We start from the raw sequence: 6710 nt of genomic DNA, 5'->3' as shown, positions 1-6710 counted from the left end.
AGTATGCAGACCTCATCTCTCAATGATTCTATGGGGTAGTCCACATCAAATATATCTCATAACTCACTGTAGGCAAAGCAATAGAAAACGATAATATAGAGTATGTCCTTAAGTGAATTGTTAAGAATTGCAGTGGCTGCAGAAAGAAATGCTGACCTAGGATTATCGCAAAATGAAGTTTTATTCAACTCCGGCACAATGAGTGTGCCATTCAAGTATCCTGCAACCGTCATCATCTCGCATATCTGATTGAACAGTGCAACTTACAACGTTCAATTTTAGTAATACAACAGCAGCAATGGCTCAAAAAATGTAGACAACACAGTAGATGTATCGAGATTGTCACAAGCTGTACTTACAAAGGCACACTTTTGGTTGAGACCACCATTGCAGGACATCACCAGATAGCCATTTTTCAAATGGCGGTTTCGTGAACATAGAACCAATAAGGTCAAATGGCGGCAGGGACTGCAACAGGCTTAAAATTAATATTCAACCGCACATGAGATAAATACTGGTTAATCCACCATTGATATGAATTGTTCTCTTCAAATACCAAATCCTTGGACCAAATTGATCCAACATGAACTGATCAATCCAGAAGGAGGCGCTAAACCAACAAAAATCTCATAGGGAAGGCAGCAAACGGAAAGGGAAAAGCATCAATGGAAGGCCAAATATTCAGTAGTATATTCTACAAATGCTTGCAATCAGCTTCTTTCACCTTTCATGCATCTCATCGTGCTCAACACAGTTTAATAGTAAAGTGCAACTTATAGGGCCATGACTCGTGAACTACAAGAAAGTTGAATTGTTGACTATATTCCTATTTGAAAATTTTCATTTTGCATCCATTGAGCACCCCTTCACAGGCATGCCACTGAAACTATCTCGATAGGTCACATGAAAATGAAAACTCATCTAATTCACAACACTTGAATGCTTAGCTAAATGTGTCATGCGGCAACTTGCACAGAGGTTTGAAAAATAAGCTTCACATCGACAATATGAAGCTATGACCGATGACACCGACTAATGAATAACCATCCAAGATAGCGAAGTCAAAAAGTATGCAAACTGGATCGTAGAACACTATCATGTCGTGTTACCTGCCAAAAACGGAACAACAAGGTGCCGCCAAGAATGTTTGTCTCCTGCTGTACACTGCCTCTGCTCGTCGTGAATAAAATAGACATGAACAAGAAAATTCAAAAAAAAATAGACATGAACATTTACCACATTAAGTGACCCAAAGTATGCAGCTGCACCTAACGGCAGATGACAGACAATCAACCCATCAGGCTGATCATGCACGAAAATAAGATCAGTAATCTCATATGATCGGCAGCACTCGCCGATTGTGATATCAACTACCAGGAAGAAAAGATGGATCAATAAGAAATAATAGCTAAAATTCACGCATGATAAGAGGAAAATTTAGAGTCCAAGCAAACATTATTTAACTTGTTTATTATTTAATAATCAATCAAATCTTATGCGAATGAGCATCCGATATTAGTAAACACAACATGGAATGCTTTGCATCATACCTGAGATCCACGGTTCATCCTCTGTTAGGGAAATACAACTTTCAGCTCCCAGCAAAGTGAAAGGATTGACCAGTCACCTAGCACAGTATGCACAGTTTTAACATGTCAAAACATCTTCCAATTGAACATGTGCTCAGCTCCTCCCCGCCAAATGTATAATTTAGGAGGGATTTGATTGGCCCCTTCCTTATGTCATGGCAACATCTTCTATCCCGTTTGGATTCGATTAACTTGACACAAGGGCGGGATGTGTTTCACTGGAATATAACTACATCTGGGTCCTTCATAGTCGATTCAATGTACCGTGCACTATCGCATTCAGAGATTCCAGATAATAATAATAAACTAATATGGAAATCGAAGATGCCATTAGAAGTTAACATCTTCATGTGGGATCTTTGGAGAGGATTTGTGCTAACTAAAGAGACGCTAACTAAATACAATCTCGCTTGACGGAACTATCAAGGAAGCAAGAAATGTAGCTCGTATCGGTCATGGGCATCACAATCGCAGCAAATGTTGAGGCACCGATTGTAGTCGCCCAGGATCTCGATGGCAGACAAAGGATTGCGAAGGATGAGTCATCAATCATGCTTCTAGAGGACGTAGCTGCGGAAGGAGAGGATGTTGTCATCGTGACTAGAGTGAAACACCATGTCCTCGTTGTGCTCTGGTAGGTGTCAACGCTGAGAATGATGCACTACAGCGCCGGTGGTAGGAGCTGCCGTACAACGAGGAGCTAGTCGCGGCCGACGGCGCCAAAGGTGAGGCGGTCTTGCTAGGATACTAGACAAGACATGATGAGGGTGGCGAGGCCGGGCTGGAGATACGGCTTGGGTGATGTAGTAGTCTTACCGAGGCACAGCCGACCTTGCCCGATGCGATCAAAACATTCTCAATTAGTGTTAGTTGGATTAGGCAGAGAGAAATCCGATCTAAATATTGGCGCAGACCAAACTCTACGTTATGTAGACAATAAAGGAAGTTCATAGGCATATGAAAACAAATATTATATTAAATAATACTACATCAGGCAGTAGCGATGTGCAAAAAGAACAAACCACCAATATTTCAGCAACTGTACATAAGAAATCATTTTCATTATAGTTGATCAATACATGATGAAGTGGTGTGTCCATCGATTGGTGCATCTCTCTTAGAACCTTTAGCATTTCATCCCGAGGGGAAAAACCATTCAGACATGGAGGATTTCATTGAACTGAAAGCACGACCTTCGCCAAGTGAAAGTAGACTAGTTTTTCTGCTCATCATGTAGTACACACAATAATTAGGAATGCCATTTTGGAGGAGCTTTTGACAGCCAGAGCACCTGCATGGGTAGTTGGCATTGTGCCTCCGTGTCCATGCCCATGCCCAGTCATCGCCGAGAAGAAACACACGGTTTCCTCCTCCAAACCTCCGGTCATACTGCTGGGATGAGCCTGGTACTACTGCAAGTGCTTTGGAGCCGGCTGTGCCAACAAAGAGGACCTGGTGGCCTAAATCATTCACCTCCAGCCATTGGCCTCTATCCAAGTCTGCCGCGAATACTTGCAGATTCATCTCGTGGTAATCCATCCTGGCCCCGTAAATCCTCTCCGGGATGCTCCACCGCACCATCAGTAGTGTCTGCTTGTCAGATGATGTTAGCAGGTGGTATTTTGCATAGGTCGCATATGGTGGTTCGCTGATGATGGCATGCTTGACGCGACTCTGAGATACCGCCTCTCCGGCGAGAAACTCATGGGAAAAAAGATCCCCGTTCCAACCGACTGCGAAGATCTTACCATGGTGGAAGGCCACGTCCACGTAGACCATGTCCTGAAATTGGTGAAGATCACCAGACGTGACTGCCGCATGTGACCAGGAAAGCCGCGGCGTGCGTGGCCGGAAACAAGCAAAGTTGACAGCCGGTGCGACACTGAACGGGGCACCGTGGAACGTAGCCACGACGAGCTGAGACGACTCAACGACGATGTTTTCAATATAGCACGGTTCCTCACCTCGGGGGCTGCAGGTGCCAACGACGTCATAACCACCGTTGGGGTGTCGTTCGTTCAAATTGAAAGCACGGTTGGTGCGGCGGTATCGGCACGGAACCTCGATGGTCGGCGTGGCAGCGGTGAACGGATCACGGAGGAAGCATCTACCGGATGGCTCGTGTTCGTACAGGAGCCAGCTGCCGAATGAAGCCTCGACGCGGCAGTCGCTGGGCTTGGTGAATCGGCGCACCCTGCCATCGGTGAGGCTCAGGTACGCGCCGTCACCGAGGTTGATGCAAGACACGGCCGGCGGCATCAGTGCGCGGTTGAGTTGCGCGGCGAGGGCCCAGTTGCGGCAGACGGCGGCGAAGCTGAGCCAGTCGTCGTGGGACGTGAGACGACAGAGGATGAGGCCGGCGATCTCCGGCGGCAGGTCCATTCTTAGAGAGTTGGATACGATGGCGACGGGGTCGGATGCGTTGATAACTTGATATTCAGTCTTGTACCGATCCTTGATTTTCTCACGTAATTTTCTCATTGATACCGATCGAAACTGATTTGGTAGTGCTACGTAAAAGGGACCTTCCTAGAATATTCTGAACTCTCATTAGTATTCCCTCAGTACAGATAATTCACCGCCATAAACCCGGTCGGCGATCGACGCGATGGATCGGCTGACCGACTTTTTTTCATATCCGATCGGCCGATAGATAGCCTGGCACATGTCATGCGTTCTGGCAAGTCTGGGGTACGCACGCCTCGCGCGCAGCCTGCAATGCGATGTTTAATTAACCCTGAAATCCAGTAGTACATCAGTTAACGCCGCCGGCCACGGGGGCAGAGACCTCACGCCATATGAAGGAGGGCGGGTGCTTGGACGAATTCCGGGCGGCCATGAAAAAGTGCCGCAGTGATGCAGTCGAGGGGCTGCACAGCAGCTCCGACTGCGTCCTCGCCGACGAGGCATGCGTCAGGGCCACGGTGACGCTGCGCGAGTGCTTGGGCCGCAACAAGCCATGGTTCGAGGACCAGATCGCCCGCATGGACAGTGGCCTCGACGAGGACCTCGAGCCCTCGCCGGAGCAGGTGATGCAGGAGAGTCTTCGAGACTTTAGGTGGTGGACTGGCATGAGGAGAAACTAGGTAGCTATCTAGGCCTCCTGATTAATATGCGCACTCGTAGTCATAGCTACATGCTTCAGACCTGCTGTACATACTAGATTCTTTTAGGTATATATATATATATATATATATATATATATATATATATATATATATATATATATATATATATATATATATATAACACAACTGTTACGGTGATTGGCGATTTTACGAGCCGTCCATCCACCCCAGTTAGACGGTGGAAAAATATGAGTTACGGGGAGTTAGAAAAGTAAAATTACGGAAAATTACAAATAACGGTGGGACCAGTACAAATTTTTGATGGGACCAGTTAGTTTTTCAAAGGGTAGATTTGTCATATAGTTTGGAATATTCCTGACCCGATCCAGTCGTCTCCTCTAACCACACCCACGACGCTCAAATGGCTCCCACCTCCCGCGCCGCCGCTCCTCTTCCGCCCGCGCCGTCGATGGGATCCGCTCCTCCTCGCCCGGACATGCCCGTCCGCGGCCTCGTCCGCCCCTTCCCCGTCCGCCATGGTCGACCTCCTGAAGTCCTCCGCTCCTTCCTCGTCCACGGTCGACTTCCTGGATTACCTCAAGTCCTCCTTGTCCTCCGGCGAGGTGAAGCTGCTCTTTGCCGCCGACCAATTCCGCAAGTCACCCGGCTTGCCACCTACCCGCCCACTTCAAATTCCCCCAAAACTCATCTCACTTGTGGCAAACATTACATGATAGATAACGTCATCTTTGCTCTGTTCAGGTTCTGATGGTGCAAAGCTTCTGGCTACCAAGGCAAAGGGCTTACCTCGCATCACCATTTCTCTCCATAGTGTTACTGGCGCAGTGGCGCTCCTACGAGTGATGCCATAGCCGAGTTCTCGCTATTGCTCTGTTCAGGTTCTGATGGTGCAAAGCTTATAGGACTGCACGGGAGCTTGCACCCAAAGGTTGTTGTTTCTTGCTTTTTTGTACACTTAATTTCCTATCTGGTAGTTATGTTTGTTGCTGACAAAACATCAAATTGTGACTCAAGACTATACTCAGTGATGTGCTATTTATTTTTATTTTTTTGCAGAACAAGAACAAATGTCACAACTGATGGGGAGTCTGTCAACTGAAAGAGTAGGCCATCTTATCTCCTGTCATAACCAAAATAGTGTTGTTCGTGTTGTTGCTGCTGCTGATGCTTGGTGAGTACAGCAGTGTATATGGGATCATGAGTGTCGCTCACTGAATCTACATAATTTCTTGTTATGTCGAATAGTTTTCGATAAGTATTTTCACAGCTTTCATTCACTTTGTACATGGCATGTTTTTTGCACACTAAAACATGATCAGTGGGAGTTCACTGTGTACGAATGCCTACATCCAGTAATCCATTCTTTCTCTCAAATGTGTTCATGAAAGTCCCAAACGCGTCGGTGCAGCTGCCGATGCCGGCCACCGCCTCCACACATTGGTCCCCCACTCTGCCTCTAATGCAGCTAACCCCGGAGCTGGCCGGAGTAAAAAAGGTCTTCTTTTTCCCCTTATCATGTGATCTTCTCTTGCAATTTCTTTCTTATTCTTCTTGGGCTGGTTTAGTTGAGAATGCAGTGCAGTGCTGATACGATCTTCCATTGATTCTTGCATGTGTAGTTGACCCTTGTTCTCAGGATAAATGAGAGGATGATCCAGTGCTGATATGATTTTCATTCAATTTTCTAGTACAGTAATTTTGGGACGGAGGGAGTATTAACAAACCAGACGTGATTGGCTGCTGAAAATTACAAATTTTCCATTCAATATTCTAGTACAGTTTGATAGCAAAACCAGCTAAATTTCCAGTGAGATGAGTTATGCAGTACTATATCACATTTAGAATAATTTGCCTTGCCCATTTTCCTTGAGAGAGTGAAACTAGAGATGCTCCTATTCCTTGTTAGAAGAATGAATTACTGTGTCATAATAATTCACTGTCCCTGAACTGTTAGGCCATGATCGTCTACGAAACTAAAAATCAAAGGCATCAATTCTTCCTTGGTACTATGTCATAAGAATAATCCAATCAT

The sequence above is a fragment of the Triticum dicoccoides genome, chromosome 7B (assembly GCF_002162155.2).
Source record: "Triticum dicoccoides isolate Atlit2015 ecotype Zavitan chromosome 7B, WEW_v2.0, whole genome shotgun sequence".
In the NCBI taxonomy this organism is placed as follows: domain Eukaryota; kingdom Viridiplantae; phylum Streptophyta; class Magnoliopsida; order Poales; family Poaceae; genus Triticum; species Triticum dicoccoides.
Note: the sequence above shows the minus strand (reverse complement) of the source record.